The sequence below is a fragment of the Panthera leo genome, chromosome B3 (assembly GCF_018350215.1).
Source record: "Panthera leo isolate Ple1 chromosome B3, P.leo_Ple1_pat1.1, whole genome shotgun sequence".
In the NCBI taxonomy this organism is placed as follows: Eukaryota; Metazoa; Chordata; class Mammalia; order Carnivora; family Felidae; genus Panthera; species Panthera leo.
In genome coordinates, this window is record NC_056684.1 from 98,310,339 (window position 1) to 98,334,098 (window position 23,760).

Below are 23,760 nucleotides of genomic sequence, written 5' to 3' on the forward strand. Positions count from 1 at the left end.
CCCTGTTGCCCTAACTCCTGTCCATTCCTCAACCAAGGAAGACTCTCATCCTAATTTTCCACAGTGTCCTGTCCATCTGGAATGAAGTTCTGCTGGGGGCCATGTGTCCAGGTAAACACTGGCTTTCCCAGCCTCCCTGTCTGCTGGGGTGGCCATGGGACATACTACTAATTGATGAGACTCAAGTGGAAGATGGCTGGGGGTGAGGAGGGGTCTGAGAAAGCTCTTGCTTTTCTGCTAACATGAGACCAATGTGGCTGGTACAGCCTCTGCCCTTTTGTTCCTGACTTTATGGCAGATGTCTTATGACTCTCACTGAGAAGGCCAACATGGTAAGGGAGGAGGGGTGGAAGAAGAAAGAGCCCGGCTCCATTGGCATCATTGAGCAGCTGAACAACAGTTGAGTCTCCTACCACTAGGCTTCTTGTTTGTGGGGAAAATTAACTCCTTGTTAAATTCCTGTTTGGGATTGTCCATTACTTTCAGCATTGTACTTAATGCAAAATTCCTTCTGCTATATCCTTTCATCTCACCTGTAAATTACAGAGACAAACTCCTTTCCCACAACACCTTCTTTAAAGACTAAAGCCCACTCTCCTTACCAACACAAAGCTTCATCCCTCTCTCCTCTCAGTAAAAGGGCAGAATCTTAAAATTGTATCTCTTGGTCTAATGAATGTTTCTCTTTCTTTTTTCTCTTCAATCCAGTACAGTTAACATACAGTGTTATATTAGTTTCAGGTGTGCAATATAGTGATTCAACAGTTCTATACATTACTCAGTGCTCATCAAGTGTACTCATAAGTGTACTTTTAATCTCTTTCACCTTACCATATGATCCAATAATTCCACTACTGGGTATTTACCCAATGAATACAAAAATACTAATTTGAAAGATATCTGCACCCCTATGTCTACTGCATTATTGAAAATAACCAAGATATGGAAGCACCCCAAGTGTCCATTGATAGATGAATGGATAAAGAGGATATATAGGAGATATATCTATATCTATATCTATATCTAGATATATAGAAGATATATACACAATGGAATATTACTCAGCCATAAAGAAGAATGAAATCTTGCCATTTGCAAGAATGTGGATAGATCTACAGAGTATAATGCTAAGTGAATGTTCTTTTTATATCTGCCTTATTAAATACAAAGTTAGGCACTGGATCTCTTTAAAAATATGCATGTCAAATGCTTGATAGAAATAATGTGGGGAGATAGAAAGAACATAGGCTTTAGAAGGGTTCAAATTCTGGCTCTGTCCCTTACTAAATGTGACCTTGAGAAAGTTACCTCTGCCTGAGTTATTCCAAAGCAAACAATGGGAAGCATAATAATATTTTGTAGTTGGGTTATTGTGAGGGTTTAGTGCACTCACCAATAGGAAAGCTCCTGCTAGTAAGGGTAATGGTTAAGGGAACTAATCCAAATTCATAAATTCTGCCAGTCAGTGGCTTTTCAAACTTTACACATGGTTTTACCTCATCCATAAAATGAGAAGAATATTACTCTTCTCGGGTGTTATGGGCATTGCATGAGATATTAGATTAAAGCTCAGAACCTCTCTGGTGCATGCTGCGTGATTAATCAACATTGGCTGTTATTCATCTTCTTCCTTCCTGCTCACAAACACCTGCAGACTGACTGGGGAGAGTCACAGGGCAGATTCCTGGAATGGGCTCTGCTCATCCCTTGTACTTTGATTTATGTACTCAGACTCTGGGAGGCTAGACCAACACAGCTGAGGAAGAAAAAGCACAAAGTGAGCTTGCAGTGCTGGAAGGGCTGCTCAATTATTTATTACTAGTCCCAACTGCACCTATAATTTGGGGTGAAAGTTTTCTCCTCAAGAACTTTTTCCAAGAGCTGAGGGGATGAGGGAGAGTAGTAGGGTCTCATTTAGAAGAGCAGGCAATAAAATGGGAGAGACATATTCTAAAGGAGACATTTTTCATTGTTACTTTAAACTCACTTCCCTTCTTCTGAATGAGCAAAAGTTTGCTGGCTACCAGTTTTCTTCCCTCTTTTTAAAAATTTTTTAATGTTTTTATTTATTTTTGAGAGAGAGAGGGAGACAGAGCAGGGGTGTGGGAAGGGCAGAGAGAGAGGGAGACACAGAATCTGAAGCAGGCTCCAGGCTCTGAGCTGTCAGCACAGAGCCTGACATGGGGCTCAAACTCACGAACCACAATGTCATGACCCGAGCCAAAGTAGGACGCTTAACCGACTGAGCTACCCAGGCACCCCGTCTTCCCCCTTTTATGATAATCTATGCCTTAGTAACCACATTTGTATGTTGGAGTACAGAAGCCAAGTTCACTCATTTATACAGAACAGACGCGACCTGATTTGTTGTATCCCAGGCTTGCAATTATACAATGTAAGCTAGATCTGACACCCATAAAAAATTGTTGACCAGGTACTGCTATCTACTTAGAAAAAAATTATTCCGTAGTATACAAAGAGTGCTGGCCTCATCCACTCCCAGGTTTTGATATGGCAAAGCAATAAGTCAACTGGAAAAATCAATTCGTTTGCAGATTACCTTTCTTTGTGTCTATATTCAGTCCCAAGAATGCCTTCTACCTGGCTAACGATGGTTCTGGTATTTGATAAACAATTGCATTGTAAGATAAAGATCTAAAAACCTTTCTCTTAAGCTTTGCCAACTTGTAGAAATTTGAGCAGGAAACAATGAAAAACCCTGGAAACTATTTATCATTAGAAAATGCTCTCATTATAAGGATTTATGTGTGCGTCGCTTTTATAGGATAGTTCTTTGATCACATTTATAAGCTAAATCTGATGTAGAAGAACATTATTATTGATTGATTTTGTTTCCCAGATGCATTTAAATTCCTGCTCTGGGCTAACAGAAATGTTCTGTATTCAGGACCACAGAGCAGCCTTGTAAATTTATACCAGAACACCAAAGATGCAAATATTTAGTGTGTGTTTTCGTTACAGCCTCCCTGGCTGTATATGTAGCCGTTAGAAGCGGTTTTTAATGCCTAAGAAATGACATTCTGATTTCCTGGATATTTGTTTTCCAATTTTCTGAAAAGGTGTCACGTTCAGAAAGTGAATGAGAGTGGGGAAATGATGTAGCCGTGGAGGCACTGACAAATTTCCAGGCAAGATCTCAGAGCGTGCTCTGAATAACCAAGATCTCCCAGAAAGAAGGCAAGTTGCTCAGAGCTTGAAGGAGAGGAACAAAGCACTCCGCCTCCTCCTTCCTTCTTCTGCTGCTTTGTCCCTCCAACTTCCATCCAGATTCCCTACACCTTCCAAAGGAGTGGAGGTTATAAGGGGTCAGAAGCTCAACCTGGAAGCCCCGGGGGGAGGACAGTTCACAACCCATTATTACTTAGGCTCAGCAAACCGGTATGGGATTCAGTTCATCCTGACCAACTCCTCACTTGCCCGAGCATCTGCCCAGCTGCCAAGGCACGCCCACGCAGAGGAGGGTGCCCTGCCATGAACATGATTCACGTGTCACTTCCTCCCTCAGTTTACTATGAATATTGGATGGAGACAATGGGGACAAATGAAAGGAAGCTTCCTAGCTGTCTGCAATCTGAAGTTACGGGCATGGGATGGGTCAAAAGGGTCAACCAAAGAATTAGTACAAAATAGATGAGGTGACAAACCAGCAACAGTGGCTTGATGGTCCCTGTGACCCTGTCACAGTGCACACCTCCTTCCCAGGTACGAGGGTCAACACAAAATGCAGGAGCAAAGTGATGATTGATGCCATGTGATTCTAAAGTAAGGCCCCTCGGAGAATAACAATTTTTTTCTGGAAGAAATACTGGTTTTTTTAAGTCTTACTACATTATTGACATTATATAATTAAAAAGCAAAGGCAAGAAATTCTAATAGTTATGATATATTGATTGTTTCTTATTATCAAGGAACTGATGGTTGCTTTTAATGTGTATCCTATTTAATCCCAGTCACCACCCTGCAATTTTGCAGAGTCTCAGAGAGGACACACATGGGTTTAGGTTTTATTTATCTATTTTTTTAGTGTTTATTTATTTTGAGAGAGAGAGAGAGTGGGGGGCAAGCAGGGAAGGGGCAGAGAGGAGAGAGAATCCCAAGCAGGTTCCTTGCTGTCAGGACGGAGCTGGACATGGGGCTCGATCTCACGAACCGTGAGATCATGACCTGAGCTGAAACCAAGAATCAGATGCTTAACCAACTAAGCCAGCCAGGCTCCCTGAGTTTAGGCTTTACAACTTACATACAAAAGAGTAGGAACACAAAGCCTAGTTGTCTGACTCCAAAGTTGTCCTCTTTGCTTCAGCCGCCCAAAGAAGTCTTCTCTCACTCATGCAGGAAGAATAAAAACAACCTGCAGTGAGAGCATGTGAAACCAAAGAAGGTGATTTGGTGGGGGGATTATGATTGATTATGAGGGAATTTGATTATACTTAGCAATCAGATAAGATGTGAACATGACCTGTAAGCTCTGTGGAGGACAGAAGGGAGGAAGACCTTACACACCTATAATCTAACACACTGTTCCATATTATCCCATTTCTGTTCCTCAGTGCTAGATCTGGACACACAAGTACACAAATATCCACACCAAAAGCTAATGCATAATGCCATTTACCTCCTTTTTGATAACAATTTAAATCCAAACATTCTGTTTTCGTCATTCTTTAAAGCATAAACATGGACCAGAAATGCTGTTATTCACCAGAGAGCAGCAACTGAATGAGATAGGGCAATGGGAATTAATCTGGCAGTGGGGTTAAGAGGACAGACTTTACAGTCAGATGGACTTGGCTTTAAATCCTAGCCTTTTACTAGCTGTGTGACCATGGACATATCACCTAACTGTAGTGGATATTGTGGTGCTCTGCCCAGATTCCCTTCTAAAGGCTGGTGTGTTCTTCTTCCAGCTGCTGGGAATATCACTGTTGATAGATGGCACTAGGTGTTGTTCTTGCCTATGGAACTGCATTGCTCAGTGCTGTGCCCACATCCAGGGTGTCCCATGAATGACTGACTGGCCTCCTTGCCATGATCTGAGAACAACCCTGAAGGGCCATCCCAGCTCTAGAACTCCCTTCAGACTTGGCTGAGGCCACTGCAGGTCAGGTTCATCCTCTGCTCAACCCTGGCCTTCTCACTTCCTCACAGGTGGACCTACTGAAACCCTGAGCAGCTAACTATTCCTTCACAACTCTCTGAGTCTGTGTCCAGGAGGCCCAATTTAAAACACTAAGCTTGCTAGGTTTCAGTTCCCCCACCTACAACATGGGGATAATAACACTACCTCCATCGTAGGACTGTAGTGAGGATTACATGAAATCATGTATTCAAAGTTCCTCTATACAACACCTGTGAGCATTGTGTAAGCATGTAATACTTATAAATAATTACTATTTTTATAATAAGAATTATGTTAAAATATACATGCATAAATCATTGGAACATTTTGTTATGCCACATGCCCCAGTTGGGGGTTTGGTCAACTACGATTAGTCAGACAGTGCCCTAGATTGTAGTATTGTTCACAACTATTTGCCCCCTCCTCATTTTTGCCATAAGACTTGTGGTGTCTCCTGTAGAGGGAGCATGTGTTCCTGCCCCGTTCTTATTCTTGGCCATGTGATTTGCTTTAGGTTAAAGAAACGTTGTGATTTTCTGCCAGCTCCTTTGCTCTTCTTGTCACACAAATTCAATGGCATGTGGATAAACTGGCTCTTAAAAAACACATTCGATTTGTAATGTTTGCTAATTTCAAAGGTGTTAATACATAGTTAGTTTTAGGCTACCAACACGACATTACTGAATGTGGAGTTAGAAGAGGTGTGTGTACTATCAACTCTTTGGAGCAGTGTGCAGGTACAACGAGGTACCTGCATACCTGCTACCACTGGGCGTGTCCCGCACAGTGGCTGTGGGCTTCAGAAAGAAGACATATGGAACAGAACTTCAGACTACCTCCTACGATAGAATATGAGCAAGGAATAAACCTTTGCCTCTGAGATTTTAGGGGTTGTTTGTTACTGTAGCAAAACTGACTAATACAGATAGCAATGATAAACTTTTCCTTTGTGATTTGATTCAATCAATTTTCATGGAATTTGCTGTGGACCAGCCACAATGATTCATGCTAGGAAAACAATGATAAAGAAAATAAATACAATCCCTTCCCTCATGGAACCATCACTGTTCTGAAACCACCACCATTCTGAGCTTAACAATGTCCATTTAAAAGTTCTCTCTTATGGGCTCTCTATTGAAGCAGAAGAAGACTAGACTATTCTAACAACTAACAACAGAAATGTACCTTCTCCACCTCTCAGGGCAAATGAGAAGTAGCTGCTTTCCTCGCCAGGCATAGCCAGTTCTGGCTATAGTTTGAATTCCAGACATATACTCTGCACAGCCTTAATCCACCCAACTTAAAATATTTATCTGCCTTAGACAGGAAACTCTCAAGCTGGAGATGCAAATCAACATGGAGGGTTTCTTTCAGTGAACTAGATAGAAGAGCCACCTTAAGGCACAGCAAAAAAAAAAAAAAAAAAAAAAAAAAAAAAAAAGAAAGAAAGAAAAGAAAAAGAAAACAACAACAACAACAAACAAAAACAAAACAAAACAACAAAAAACCTGTTGCTTTGCCCAAAGTTTATAGCTTCTTGGGGGAAAATCAATTTGCCATGTCTCTATGGCTTTTGCAGAGTGCTGGAAGCAATGAAAGAATTCATGTAGCAACTGTTGCCAGGGAAGGCATGAAACTTTAATAATGCAGCAAGCCTATAGGCTGCATGGTCAACATCACCCTGCCCAAGCCTCTGTCAGAGAGCATGCCTTTCTATGGATATTCAACACACATGATATGTGTGTTGTTAGGCAGTTACTAAGTATTTACAGCCAAGGATCAAAAATATGCCTTCCTTGGGCTAAGCCTTCGTGTAAATATTGGATTTTACATCCCAGAGATTGATGACTGGATAGATCTCCTTTGTACGTATGTTGCCTTTTCTCTGGGGAGAATTCTAGGGCACCCGTCAGCAGGCTCTGAGTCCTTTCCCAGAAAGCTGTTTTCTTTGTGGATCCCTCTGGCTGCCTGAATGTCCACACCAGTCTGCCATGCCCTTCCCGGTGGTATAGCATTCTGCATTGTCTGATACTACTGGGGAACAGTTTGAAGATAAGCAAAACAGATTTGAAAACAATAAAATTTTAGTTCTCTATAGTTTTTAAGTGTCCCAGAGGTAAACTTTCATTCTTCAAATGAAGGTTTTTCTCTAAACAATTAAAAACATGTTCTTAGAAACATATATGATGAAGTGAAAAAAATCACTGAACTATTTTTTTATATAGAAATGCTTTCATTGTGTTCTTTCAGAGACACAAGTGGTAAGTGCCAAAGCTGATGACCATTATTTGTTCCTCATGTTTCTAGTGGTGAGAACTAAGTAACTACTAGTAGGAGCAAGACGTTTTTGTTTCAAGAAATAACTCCCCACCCTGCCCCCCAACCCACCCCATGTTTCAAAACCAAACATGCTCCTCTCAGAAAAATCAGAAAATAAAAGACTTAAAAGAAGAAAAAAATTATGTCACCAGATACATTATTTTTTGAATTTATTTTTTAAATAAAGCTTATTTATTTTGAGAGAGAGAGCATGATCAGGGGAAGGACAGAGAGGAAGGAGAAAGAGAGAATCCCAAGCAGGCTGTGCACTGTCAGCACAGAGCCCAATTGGGGGCTTAAACTCAAACCATGAGATCATGACCTGAGCCGAAACCAAGAGCTGGACATCCTAGCACCCCACCAGATACATTATTAATAGCATTAATAATGAATCCTTGATGTTTATCCTTGGAGATCTTGTGTACATTGATAGGCAAATATGTATCCCTCTATGAACAAAATTGGAATAATGTCATATACCCATTCCTGTCTTGAAATCTGCTCTTTGCACTTGATATGATATAAATGTTTTCCCATCTGACTAAAAATATGCTACTTCCCCCTTTGTGATAGCTATCTAACACTTTGATAACATTTACTATGTGCCCAGCACTGCTTGTAATGCTTTGTACATATTAACTCACATTTTACACACACACACACACACACACACACACACACACACACAACAGCAAAGGTGGGTACTATTATTGTTCATAATTTTTGTAGGTGATAGAACTAAGCAAGGGAAGTTATGTGGTCCAAAATCATTAAGCAGGAGTGCATGGGTGGCTCAGTCAGTTAAGCATCCAACTTCAGCTCAGGTCATGATTTCACGGTTCACAAGTTTGAATCCCGCGTCCGGCTCTGTACTGACAGCTCAGAGCCTGCAGCTTGTTTCAGATTGTGTTTTCCTCTCTCTCAGCCCCTCCCCCACTTGCTCTCTCTCTCTCTCTCTCTCTCTCTCTCTCAAAAATAAATAAACATTAAAAAAAACTGTTAAGGAGATGCTGTGACCAGAATCTAATCTGTTACTCACTAAACTATGACCACTAACCCAATGTATAGACGCATCCTAATTGATTTAACTAATTTCCTACTTTAGGACATTTAGTTTGCTTTCATCTTTTGCAAAGAATTTCTGACATGAATTTCATGAAGAAAATCCTTCAATACATTCTTGATTGTTCTCATTTCCCGAAATGAAAATTCACATTTACTTATACTAAATGTTATCATGTTATCAAAATGTCCTTGAGTGGTCATTCAATTTACACTCCTGATAAAGCTGATGTGAGTGATACTTGCCTATATAACTCACTGAAAATATCATTTGGGGGCACCTGGGTGGCTTAGTTGGTTAAGTGTCCAACTCATGATTTCAACTCAGGTCTTGATCTCACAGTTTGTGAGTTCAAACCACACACCAGGCTCTGCACTGACAGTGTGGAGCCTGCTTGGAACTCTCTCTCTCTCTCTCTCTCTCTCTCTCTCTCTCTGCTTCTTCCCTTGATCACGTACTCTCAATATCTCTCAAATAAATAAATAAACTTTAAAAAACCCCACAAATATTATCATTTGTATTTGTTTTCATTATCAGATAGGCAATGAATGAAATCTTACTCCTAAAATTTGCATTTTAAAATTACAGGGTAGTGGTTTCAAAAGCTTCTTATTGATCTTTTCCTAGTTAAGGTGAAAGTTCCCACTGGTATTATTTGTAAAGCACTCATGAGAGGTCCTAGCCCATAGAGCCCTACTAGTAATGCATAAGTGTTTGTTCAGGAATTAGTTTCTTCCTACTGTTGATGACTATTGGTGAACAAGGCTGGCCTCAAAACACTTGTTTGCTTACCAAGAATGCCTGAGGGACCAAAAACTGGAAAACAACCTGGAAAGTTTAGGTGGCCTTCCAGAGAAGTGAAAAGTCGTGGCTTAGTAGTTTTAGTAGAATTCGGTCAGAATGTCGGTTCACAAAATCTCTACTCTTTAGAAGTTATAATCCTTATTTTGTGGACACATAAATGTACACAAGAGCTTCTGTAAACATTAAATGGGTATAAAAGAAGAATATAGTCTTTGCTTCTAGGAGAGAATATATATAATATAAAGATAATATGCACAATATAAACTTTTGTAACACGTTTGTAAGCATAATTAAACTTGTTAACTGGGTTATTCAGATACTCTATATTCTTGCTTGTTATTTGTCTCTTTGACCTACAATATTTTCAGATAAATATGTGATTAAATTTCCCACAAAGATTGTGCTTTGACTGTATTCTCCTTTATTTCTGGGAGTTTTTATCTTATATAATCTGTGGCTTTGCTGTCCTATATTCTTTGTACATTGATTGTACCTTTTAACATTAGACCACATCCGTCTATGTTTCACTTAGGTCTTTTGCCTTTGAACTTCATTTCATCTGATATTATTATATATACCCTCCTCTCTTTCTCTCTTTTGTATAAACTTCCTCATCTTTTATTTTACTAAAAAATTTTTTTTAATGTTTATTTTTTTGAGAGAGAGAGACAGAGAGCAAGCAGGGGAGGGGCAGAAAGAGAGGGAGACACAGAATCGGAAGCAGGCTCCAGGCTCTGGGCTGTCAGCACATGAGATCATGACCTGAGTTGAAGTTGGAAGCTTAACTGACTGAGCCACCCATGTGCCCCCATCATCTTTTATTTTAAAACTACATTTGTTTTTGACTCAATCTGATGCTTTTTCTTTTACCTTATCATAGGGAAATTTGGGCTATTTACATTTATTGTATTAATTGATATAGTTGGCTTTATTCCATTTTTATCATATATGTTTCTATTATCCATTTTCCTTTAAATTTTTTTTTTGGCTTTATCACATTTCCTTTAACATCTTAAAGTACTCATCAGCTAATTTGGATATTTTGCTGTTTTTCCATTTTGCAAGCTGTTACCTTCCCATGTTTCATCACATGTAAACCTAGATTTGTCTATAACTAAGTCAAAATTAACTAGTAACTTTAATTCTCCTACCCCACTACATTCCCCCAAATGCTTCACTTAATGTTTAATAATCTCTTAGAAATTAAGAAATATCATTTTAAAGAACTCCTGGATCAAACAGAAAATTAAAACTGCATTTACAGGTTCCTATATATTAATGAGGAGAATGAGTTTATGAAATATATTGCTTTATTTAATACGATGTTTTTGGGCTAGCTAGGCAACTCAAACATTTTACTACTGCTCCCTCTAGAAATACTGTTCTTAATGGAAAATAAAAGAAATGGATCATAAAAGAAAGAGGTGGCTTTTTTGTACTTAAGTGCTTCTATCTAGGATGGCTCTGATTATTCTTAAGTTCTAAGGGTTCAAAATTTCAGAATATTTTTTTAATGAAATCTCAGCTTACTTGAACTTACCTTAGGAAAGCTATATTTTTCAAAGGCATGGGGTTATTAGTAGGCTGGGAAATGTTAAACGCAATATCTGAATTTTAATTCTGACCTTAAGACCCGAGTACACCACTAATGCAGACATTAGCACAGATTCTTTATTTTTTTTTTAATTTTTTTTTACGTTTATTTATTTTTGAGACAGAGAGAGACAGAGCATGAATGGGGGAGGGGCAGAGAGAGAGGGAGACACAGAATCGGAAGCAGGATCCAGGCTCCAAGCCATCAGCCCAGAGCCCGACGTGGGGCTCGAACTCAGGGACCGCGAGATCGTGACCTGAGCTGAAGTCGGACGCTCAACCGACTGAGCCACCCAGGCGCCCCATAGCACAGATTCTTTAAAAACAAAGGGCACACGAGGAGACACCACTACACACCTACCAGACTGACAACACCGAGTTCTGGTGAGGACGGGGAGCCTCATACATTGAGAGTGGGAGTTAAAATGGCAAAAACCACTTGGGAAAACTGGCTCTTTCTAATAAAGTTAAATATATACCTACCCTACATGACAGCATATGTCCACAAAAGGCTTGGATACAATGTTCTTAGCTATTTTATTTATACTAGCCCCAAAGCTGGAAACAGTACAAATGTCTATTAGTGGTAATATGCATAAATAAATTGTGTCTATTCATACATTGGAATGAAAAAAATTGTGTATATTCATACAATGGGATACTATTTGGCAATAAAAAAGTACAAGCCAATTTATGCAAGACATAAATAAAATTTTAAAAATTATATTGAGTAAAAGAAGTCAGACACAAGAAAGTGCATATTATTTTTATGTAAATTTCAAGAATAGGCTATTTCAAGAACTAATCTATAATGATTGAAGTCAGGAAAAATGGGGAGAACTTGAAAGTAATGTAAAGAAATTCTCTGACGTGGAGATATGTTCTATATCTTGATTGGGGTGGTAATTATATATATGCATGCATGTATATGTATGTATATAAATATAGACATGTACATATATATGTTAAAGTTTATTGAGCTGTCAATTTAAAATTTGTATACTTCATTGTAGACAATTTATGCTTTTTAAAAAATGGATATTTTTTGATCCTGAAGAGCCAAAGCAATCTTAAGAATGCACAAAGTTAGAGGCATCATGCTCCCTGATTTCATACTATATTACACAGCTATAGTAATCAAAACAGTATGGTATTGGCATAAAAAGAGACACACAGATTAATGGAACAGAATAGAAAGCCCAGAAATAAATTCACACGTACATGGTCAAGTAATTTGCAACAAAGGAGCCAGGAATTTATAATGGAGAAAGGACAGTCTCTTCAAGAAGTGGTGTTGAGAAAACTGGACTACTATTTTACACCATACACAAAAATGAACTCAAATGGATTAAAGACTTGAACATGAGACCTAAAACCATAAAACACCTAGAAGAAAACCTAGGTGGTAACCTCCTTGACATCATTTGTGGCAATGTTTTTTGGATTTGAGACCAAAAACAAAGGCAACAAAAAGCAAAAGTAGATGTGTGACTACATCAAACTAAAAAGCTTCTGCAAAGCAAAGAAAATCATCAGCAAAATGAAAAGGCAATCTGTTGAATGGGTTATATGAATATTTGCAATATGTGATATATGAATATTTGCAAATCATATACCTGATAAGGGGTTAATATCCAAAATATATAAAGAACACATACAACTCAATAGCAAATTAACAAATTATCACATTAAAAATGGGCAGAGGATCTTAATAGGCATTTTTTCCCAGAAGATACAGAAGGCCCACAAGTACACAAAGAGAGTACTAATAATCAGGAAAATGCAACTCAAAACCACAATGAGATATCACCTCATACCTGTTAGAATAGCTTTTTCAAAAAGACAACAAATAGCAAGTGTTGGTAAAGATGTGAAGAAAAGGGAATGCTTATGCAGTGTTGGTGGGAATATAAATTGGTTCAGCCAATGGAACACTCTAAAGGGGTTCCTCAAAAAATTAACAATAGAACTACAATATGATCCAGCAATTCCACTTCTGGGTATTTATCCAAAGAAAATGAAAACACTAACTTGAAAAAATATATGCACCCTCATGTTCATTGCAGCATTTATTACAACAGCCAAGATATGGAAACAACCTAAGTGCCCGTTAGTAGATGAATGGATAAAGAAGATGTGAGATATATACTCAGCCACAAAAAAGAATGAAATCTTGCCATTTGAGACAATATGGATAGACATCGAGGGAATTATGCTAAGTGAACTAAGTTGGAAAGAGACAGAGAAATACCATATGACCTTATTTATATGGTAGAATCTCAAACAAAACAAAGTAAAACAAAACAAAAAGACCCCCAAACTCATAGATACAGAGAACAGATTGGTGGTTGCCAGAGGGAGGGGTAAGGGGTGGATGGAGGTGGTGGGTGAAATGGGTGAAGGGAGTCAAAACGTATAAACTCCCAGTTATAAAATAAATGAGTCATGGGGATGTAATGTATGCACAGCATGGTGACTATAGTTAATAATATTGCATTGCACATTTGAAAGTTGCTAAGAGTAAATATGAAAATTTCTCATCACAAGAAAAAAAATTTTGTAACTACGTGTGGTAATGGATGTTAACTAGACTGATTGTGGTGATCATTTTGCAATATATTCCTTATCATTAATATATCATTAATGATATATTCCTTATCATTATGTTGTCCTACACCTGAAATAAATATGTCATATATCAATTATACCTCACTAATAAATACATAAATAGGTTAAAATAATGGACATTTTTTCTTCAAAGATGAATACTCCTTATATAATCAATCTCTGCTTACTAAGACCCCATGCTGTGTAGAAAAAAAATGTTTGCAGATGGCCTTGTTTTTTCAATTTAATCTCTGAATTTAAGTAGATATCTACAAAACCCTCAAGCATCTTGTAATGGATCCATAGAAATATTTCACTCAATTTTGTTTCATACTTGATATTGGGAACTGTCCACTTACAGGCTGTTATTGTCTTGGATCATCTCATGCCCTTCCCCTGGTCATCATGGCACTTTTCTCCTGTTGCAGAAGAATTCCACTCCGCCAGTATCTTCGCCCACTCTCAGAAACGTCCTGTCCTTTGGGAAGGCACAAATGCCATCAGGCTCCTTACACACATGTGCCCTTTTTAGTCAACTCATGATGTCATAAGTTTGTAGGAAGAAGAACTCATGTGTAGATGTTCTTGGTTCCCTTACTTTGATTATGAGCTTGAGAAGTATGTGATCCTTTCATCTTGATAATAAATCTACATATTCCCTCTCTGACAGTCCTAACATTTAATCTATAAAGTCCAAATATAAGAAAATTAAATTACCCTTAACATAACTCTCCTTTTCACTACTATTGCTTTGATTACTCTAGGAACACAGTAAAACACAATGTTTTTCTAATAAATGATTCTCTTTGGCAAAAGAGAAACTCCTTGGGATATCTTAGGTAGCATCTAAAGCATATTTTGGTTTTTCTCTCCCGAGTATTGAAAGATTTGTTAGAATTCAGTATATATAGGTCAATTCCCATCCAACATAAAATTAATAGTGATCATAAATATCATTCAGGAAAATGGATTGAAGCCATGTCTGATTTCTTTTCACCCTTTCCCTCTGCATCTCTGTCAATCCACCTCCATGCAAGTCAAGTGCAGCACCAGCCTAGTGAAAAGGGAACGGTTTCCATGACAACGGATTTTCGCTCTGCTAGTTAGAATCTAAGATATGACTCCCACAGAAATAAATCTCACCATGGGAATTGGTTGATTTTGTAAACGACTAAATAACTGTGTAATCATTTCCAAAGAAAAGCCTGTTCAAAGCTTGCACGAGCAAGGGGAGGTTATGCGAGGTGACTGCTGAATCTGCCGCTGACATCACACGGAGCGCGGTGCTGGGAAACGCCTGTTTTGTGCTGCAGCTTGTTCTGTTCTGCACCCACCAGATGTGGGTTGTACAGCCTGGCCCTCTTGTGAATTTCAATGATGTTTTAATTCCAGGTGGAGGGAATAGATTTTAGAGCAACCTCATAGCAAATGACAAGTGTTCACCCCCAAATGTCTTTCCTCTTATATCCAGAAACTATTAGTTCCTTGAAAGGACACGATTCCCAAAGCTATGCTTAAGGCATCCAGCATGGTGTGAATTTAATTGCTTATATCTATTTCTCTGTTAAATTAGTTGCCGCTAGCGTACAAAAATGCTCTTTTCCACTATCATTTTCCCTTTTTAGTAGTCTGTCTTATTTTATTAATTATAAAATATATAGAAACACTTCCAGATTTTTAATTTTCATTTAAAAACCTGACATGATGCCAAGTGTTTCAAAAATGTTTTATGAACATATTTTCCTAATAACATTCATGCAAATTATAATGGTTAATTCTGATGTGCAAGACAAAAATTGCTATCAACCTACTGGCATATAATTCAGGTGAATTCCATTGCTTCCATTCCTGGATCCAGTAAGCCAGGTTTCCTTCTGAACAGCGGGGCTTGCTGCTGAAGCAGGGACTTCTGTCAGAATGAGGTGGTATCTTCAGCAGGGATGTGAAGAGGGAATGAATGTGTGTCTTTGAATAAGAATACTTTGGAAGTATTCAGGGCTGGAATGAGAATGCACTGCAAAGTGCAAATTTAATAGCTAACTCAAATCCTTCCCACCCCAGCATATGGATGCATTCATGCTCAGTGAGCTGGTTTTGAAAAGTCAGTGCAAGTATGCAACCGAAATCCCTTAGTACCCAGCCTGTCACTGTCCTTGCCCAGCAGAAGATAATTATGGCTAAGTCTGGTAAAGTCCGCATCTCCATGTTGTGCACATTTCCTGTCACTTCACGCTGTCCCCTGACGCCCACTTGCCTTTTCCTTCCTCCTTTCAAAGCTTAGGAAGGACCTAATGTCAGTCTCTTAAGAATGATGGGCCAAGTAGCCCATTAGCCGCTCAGTGAAATTCATGAATATTAAATTTTTATCTAAACCAAAGATTTCCCTTTTACATTTTTCATCTCTAGTTCTCAAATGAAAGATTTTGTAGTTAAGGAAATTTTCAATAATGTGTAGAAACGTGGGGACAATTTGGCTTAGGAAAGGGGACCTTGAAATCGCATTAATTTTACCTTGCTGGCCACAAAGGCAAACCCGATACTATATTTTTAGGATGAAGTTTCTTTTCTCCTACTTCTCCCATTGGGCATCTCGTCCTTAGGGCAAAAGCATCCCTCTGAGGTCACTGGAGGCCTAGTCTTATTAGTAGGTGGGGGTGGAGGAACTGGTCCGTTCATCATGAGCTTTTCCCAGGACCTAAGCCCAAGCTGGTACAGACATGCCAGCATTTCTTCATGCAGACCTGTCTACAACCTTCTCTGGTGAACAAAGGGCTAGCCTCCTTCCCTGCCTCCTCTGATATATAGCCTGGCATAAAACATGATCTAAGATTATAGTTAATAATGGCAATGGCATAACTTACTTACATGAGGTCTTAAAACGGATACATTCTCTCTCCTATTGTGTTTCTACTCCTGAATTTCTGACAAAGAATGTTGTTAGTGGAGTGCATCGATTTTATGGCAATTTTATGGAGTGTATCTTCCTGAATGTCTTATATTTGGAACATCACCTTTTGCGTATTTCTAGTTGTATATTTCAAATGACAGAACTCAGCTATGCTAATGGCTAACTGATGACAGGTATGGAGAGAGGCAAGGTGTTGGGGATGGTAGAAACCAGACTGTATGGAATATGTGGTCCCATGAGGAGAACATAGCTGAGACATCAAACTTTGGAGAGGAACATCCAGAGGGAGGAGACAGGGAATGGTGGGGACAATGGAAAGAGGATGAAGGTAAAGAGATACACACAGGGAAGATGGGGAACAAGTTAGAATCAAATATAAGACCATGTGTGGTGGGAAGGAGATGCTGTGATCTCCAGAGCACTCTTGATCATTTCTATCTATGGCCCCAAAAGCTAGGTGATGTGGCCTCAACTGGGGCTAACCCTGAGGAACCAGAGGGGATCAATGCCACAGAGGTTATAAAATCTGGACAGGTAAACAAATATTAGTACTTATAGCTTAGAGATTCCTTATCTGTTTCTATATGGCATGCAACCACAGTTAGCAGAACTAAGCAGCTCACTATATGAATGCTTTTCAGTTCATGGTCATACAATGAAACCAGAAGTGGTAGCTTCCAAATGTGTCAAGGTAGGTTGAACTACACCCCCTGGAAGCCCCTCTCCTGTATGCGTAGTTAGGGTGGGCCACAAGAGAGATTCCTGTAGGAGATCTGGAGGGAGGAAGTGAATTATCAGTCCTTTTGTAGCTCACAGACAATGTTACACCTGCTGTCTCAGCCAGTTGGCATGCAGCAGCAGCTAAGACAGCATCTGCTCCCCTCTCCCCAGGTCCTCCCTTTAGCTTCTCTCATTTTGGGGGCCAGGTGTGTGTGTGTGTGTGTGTGTGTGTGTGTGTGTGTGTGTGCGCGCGCATGCGTGTTTAGTTCTATGACAAAAGGCCTGTGTGTTTAGTTCTATGACAAAAGGCTCCAGATTCTACAGGATACCTGCATGACATCATCAAGGTCAGAAGCAAGAACTGACATGGGTTTCAGTCAAACCTCATGGGCTCCAACTTGTGCTTGTGCATTTTAGCCTTCGCTAACTCTGCCCTGTGAACTTCAAGCTCTGGGATCAGATGTGAAGTTGACAGCCTTATAGACACTGCTTAATGTATCAGTTCCCCCACAAATGTATGAAAAATCTTGTACCAAATCCATCTAAGTAAGTAAGTAAGTAAGTAAGTAAGTAAGTAAGTAACAATACCTCCTAGTGGAACTGCTTCTTTGATTGGATCCTGACTGATACCAGAAGGTAAGAAGGGTTCTGAAGACATTTAATTCTAGCATAAGCAGATTAAGTCTTCTTTAATGACCAAGAACACTGTGCATATAAGAATCAAATCAAAGCGTGAATTGAAAACCACTGATTCACACCCATTAGGATGAGTATAATAAAAATGACAATAACAAATGTTGGAGGATGTGGAGAAGTTAGAATCTCATACATTGTTGGTGAGCAGGTCAGTTGGTGCAGCCACTTTGGAAAACAGCTTCCTCAAAAAATTAAACACAGAGTTACCAAAAGATCCAGAAATTCCACAAGAATTGAAAACATGTCTACACAAGAATTTGTACAGAAATATTTATAGCAGCATCATTCATAAAGCCCCAAAGTGGAAACAATCCAAATATCCATCAACTAATGAGTAGATAAATGAGATGTGGCATATCCTTACGATAGAGTATTATTAAGCAATAAAAAGAAATGAAGGACTCATATATGATATAATATGGATGATGTACTAATTTGGATGTTCATTAGAAAGAGGATAGTGGTCCTGATAAGATCCTTCTAGTGATCATGATTATAGCAAATTATCCACTAGTAACGTTCATTGGAAAAGAAGCAAATTGCAATATAATAGATGGGTTAAAAATTAGGCTTTACAATGATAACATTTTAGAAACGGAGGACAGTTTAGTGGTTTCCAGGGATTAGGGAAGGGGTTGGAGCAGGTTGAGGGGGTGACAGAGGAGGTATGGGTTTAAAAGGGCAACATGAGGAATCTTTGAGGGGTTGGACTTATTGCTTATATTGACTGTGGTGGTGCCTATATAAACTTCCACAAGTGCTGAAGTTGTATAAAAGTTAACATACACACACATGAGTGAAAGTAAAATTGGGAAACCTGAATAAAGGTGGTGGATTGTATCAATGTCAATACCCAGTGATATTGTGATATTGTATTACAGTTTTAGAAAATATTACCACTGAGGGAAACTGAGAAAAGCATACACAGGATTTCTCTAAATTATTTCCTATAATTGTATATGAATCTACAGTTTTATTAATTTAAAAAGAAAGAAAGAAACATCATTTCAGATATGAAAAAACTGGAAAATATTCTTTGTCTCCTGTTCCATGATAGAAAATTAAAAAACTTTTCACTCTCACAGAAAAACAGGGTGATTCTCACTAATAAAATTACTTTTATTTGTTTATTTTTTAATGTTTACTTATTCTTTTTGGGAGGGGAAGGAGGGAGGAGAGAGAGGGAGAGATTGAATCCCAAGCAGGCTCCATGCCTCACGTGGAGCCCTCCATGGAGCTCAATCTCACAATTGTGAGATCACGACCTGAGCTGATATCAAGAGTTTGATGCTTAAGTGACTGAGTCAACTGGGTGTCCCTAAAATTACTTTTAAACACAAGGTAAAAAAACCTCAGCCTTTGGAACCAGATTGCCAGGGAGTAAATCCTGGCTTTACCACTTATTATTTGTGAAATTTTGGACAAATTAAATACTCTGAACCTTAATTTCTTTTTTAGTAAAATGGAATAACAATAGTACTGACATCATCAAGTCGTTGTGAAAATTAACTGGATCAATATATTTACAGTGTTCACAACAGTGCTTGGCACATATTAAGTGCTGGTTCTTACTACACGAACACTATGATACCACTGATATAAAATTCAAAAGTAGGTGTTATTAGGATAGGAATCCACACATGTATAGTAAGACTATAAAGAAATGCATAGAGGGGATAAATACAAATTCAGGACAGAAACACCTCTGGTAACAGGGAGGGAAATATCCCTGGGAAGGAATACAAAGGGATTACCATTTATCTGCACAGTGTGCAATTTCTGGGGCACCTGAGTGGCTCAGGTGGTTAAGTGTCTGACTCTTGGTTTCAGCTCAGGTCATGGCCTCACAGTTCATGTGATTGAGTCCCACATTTGACTCTGTGCTGACAGTGTGGAGCCTGCTTGGAATTCTCTCTCTCCCTCTTTCTCTCTCTTTCTGCCCCTTCCCTGCTCTCACTCTCTCAAAATAAATAAGTTAATTAAAAAAAGAGAAAGAAAACCATTCTGTAGGATGATGAAATTATGGGACTGATTTATCATCAGAAGTGTTTCAGTTAGGAGCAAGAGAGGACAATGAACACTCTGCCGCAAGCTATTTGATGGGCAATTAATTAAAATATTCATGACGCACCTAACATGTGCAAGGCACTGGTCTAGGCCCCACCATACAAAGGCAAACAGGATAAGGCACATACTCAAGGGACATATGGTCTCATATAGGAAAGACTTGCACATATGATCTGTCTCTGGTAAGAAAAATGGCCAAAGAAGGGTACTGACAAAATGCTGTGGGGTGAACCTGAGATTCTTTTTTTTTTCCCCAAGTAAGAATAACACACCACATCTTAGAGAATAAGAACAACACTTTCAACAGAAATCTATAGCTTTTAACAATGTTTTATATAAAAATATTTTTAATGGAAATATATAGACTTTAATAAAAAGTTATATTTCATTCTAATTAAAAAAACCCCTAACATAAGAGAACAATCCATTCTGAGTATATATATATATATATATATATATATATATATATATATATATATATTCTTATGTAATTTATTATTAAAAAAGATCCCCTTGGCAAATGTTATAACCATGCAGTATATGCCTTCATTCAGACACCGAAAGGTAACATTTTCCTTCCTGATTGATAGCTTGCTCCAAGATGCCATTTCCTAAATTTTACTCACACAACATGCTGTTGTTAATGTTAGAACAATGAATATCTAGTTTTACCAAATTAAATCCCCCAACTGTTGTGCAGTGCAGCAGTTTTCAGAATTAAAATGGTTGTCTAGTCGCTTATGGAAGAATCACTGCATGGCAATCTCTGCCTTGTTAATTAACATTCAATTGTATGTGATGTAGAGGCCATGCTGAACACCTTGAACCCTGTCCCTGAAGGCCAGTCCTGAGAATTCTCATCATACTGATCTTACAGACAGGAGCTATATTCAGTGCGACAGTCCAGGAAGAGAGTCACCAATCCTTTTCCCCAGTGAGTATGTTATCAACATGAGTAAGCCTTCTCTTAGGCTTTCAAGATCTCTCTTGCTGAGAAAGATCTCACTGTTAAGAAAGTTCCCACATTTGTCTGTCTGCCTATCTATCTATCCATCCATCTATCTATCTATCTATCTATCTATCAAAGTTTCCTGTTGAGTGTGTCCTATGTAAAAATCATTGCCTTCTTGGTGGGGTACAGAGACCAGTAAGACCCAGACTTTGCCTCCAAGCTCCTGGTGATCCAGGAGAGGCCAGGCACACAAACTATTAAACATAAAAAGGGGTGCTACAATTCTGGGAGAGGTGTGTGTACAGGGTACCATGGAGTCAACAGAAGGAAGTACCTGGTTTGACGTGGGTGTGGGTTGGCTTCCGAGAGGAGGCAAGCTAAATAGTTGTAGCATTCCCAAAACAGGGAACACAGCGAGCAAAGGCCTAGAGGTGTAAGATGGCCCAGTTTGGCCAGGAACAGTGAGCAGTTCAGCATGGATGTAGTAGGGCAGTGAGGAGACATGGTCCAGAGATGCCTTGATGCTTTCTCTGCTTCCCATAGCAAGCACAGCCCATCTGATCAAGTCATTGCTAAATTTCTTAAATTAGTGAGCATGGGTGTTATTCTTGGTTTTATTCTGCTGGCTTTCAGAAAAGCTCTGACCTATCATCTCATCAGCAGTACAATTTACCTTGTACCCAGTGACACCCAAGGCAAGCCTGCCTTTAAAATATATCATAGAATTCTATTTACCTTGAAGTTTTAATCCTTTGATATAGCCTCATTACGATAGCACTCCACTATTTCTTTTTTTTTTTTCAATTTTTTTTAACGTTTATTTATTTTTGAGACAGAGAGAGATAGAGCATGAACGGGGGAGGGTCAGAGAGAGAGGGAGACACAGAATCCGAAACAGGCTCCAGGCTCTGAGTAGTCAGCACAGAGCCCGACGCGGGGCTCGAACCCACAGACCGCGAGATCATGACCTGAGCCGAAGTCAGACGCTCAACCGACTGAGCCACCCAGGCGCCCCAGCACTCCACTATTTCAAAAAGCCTCAAAGATTGTTGATTTTGGCATGAATGATGAAGAAACTCAAAAGCAAATGGCTGGTTCAGATTCTGAATCCACAAATTAGAAGTCATCCCATCTCAGTCTTATCATTTACATTAACATGGATTATGTGAGCATGATTATGGACCTTTCTTATTCATTTATCAAGACTGAATAGATGCTACCAGGTTCACTATAAGTTGAAGCGATGTGAATGCTTCTTGGCAGCTAGAATCTGTGCAGGCAGTGGAATCCTGCCAGACACATTCACTGCAGTGCTTCCACCACTGGTCAGAGCAACCTGGGAATGGCCTGCAGAAAGAATCACCATCAGTCTGTTTTTTCAATCATCCATTCAACACACACACACACAGACACACACACTGAGCACCTACTCTGGAGTGGGTATAGTTCCATGAACTGGAGATAGGAGATGGACACTGTTCCATACACTGAACAAAATGAGTTCTTTCCCTATGGATCATCTCTACTTCTGTATTTATTTATTTATTACTAGACCTCAACCACAGCCTTCTTTTTCCCCTTCCACCTCTTTGCCTGTAGGATGTACTGTATGTAGTCATGCACTTTGTATTAATATATTAGAAATCTACAAATCTGTTTTGTACTTTTTATACTGTTGGATACTTATAATCAAAACTTTTACTAGGGTATTGAATAAATTTAGTCTTACTAGAAAATAAAAAAAATGAGTTCTTTCCCTTAGCGATAGGTGTCTTGAAGACAAACAGAGCAATTGATATGATCTGATTTACCAGCTATACAAAAGAGTTATAACCACTTAACCATAGGAAATCCTCCCCTTGGAAGACTATATTTTCCAGAGATAGCCATATCTATGTATCTATCTCTTCCTAGATGTACTTGTAACGATGTTTCCTCTTCCTGAATCTGGAGAGACTCTTGGAGTATGACAGAGGTGATCTTATGTACCTTCTAAGGCTAGGTCATACAAAGGATAAAACTTCTGCTAGCTTCCAATCTCTCTCCCTCTCTCCTTCTCTTCTCTCTTCTCTTCCCCTTTCCCTCCCTCTTTCTTTCTATGGATGTTTACCATTGGAAACCAGCTGCCAGGTTGTAAGGAAGCCCGGTCTACCTGGAGAGACCTATGTAGAGAGGACAGAAGCTTCCTGCAAACAGCCAGCATCAACTGGCTGGCCATATGAATGAGCCTCCTTGGAAACTGATTCTCCAACCCTACTCAAATCTTACAATGCCTTTGATACCAGATAACATCTGATTTCAATCTTAGGACAGACTCTCAGCCAGAATTATCAGCCACTCCTGATTCCTGGTGCAAAGAAACTGTGAGAGATAATGAATTATTTTTAGTTACTAAGTGGTGCCTAAGAGCTAGATCATGTAGGGCCTTGTAGGTCATGGTAAGGATCCTGGATTTAATTCTAATTATGGCGAGTCACTGGAGTATTTTTTGTAAAGAATCGATATGCTCTGATTTACCAGTTACAAAAAAAAAATCATAACCAGATAACAAAGGAAATCCTCTTTGCCCCTAAAAATTTTTTATATATTTTCTCTTTCCTCCTATTTCTTTGTGTCATCTTTTCCGTCCTTGTCTCCCTTCAATGTCTCTCTAGCTCCTTCTTCCCACTCACTGCTTATAGCCCCTCTCTGTTATTCTCATCTTCTCCCTCTGTGACTTGTCCAAGGCCACTCAAGGAGTGTGATTCTCTTAGCGAAACTGACTGTGGAGGAAAGATCAAACAGGAATTTGGTTTGGGTGGGGCGGAAGCAGGCAACTCTGACCTGGCAGGCCTCTGTTGCTCATTGAGGTTGGAAGATCAGAGATTTTTACCCAAAGCACCCAGGAAGAG

The 23,760-nt window shown here is 39.1% G+C and overlaps 1 protein-coding gene across 2 annotated transcripts in view; it reads right to left on the reverse strand.

The window, feature by feature from the left end:
* The window catches only part of TRIM9 (tripartite motif containing 9), a 110,908-nt gene that overhangs the window by 49,738 nt on the left and 37,410 nt on the right, over positions 1 to 23,760 (reverse strand). The window lies entirely within an intron of this gene.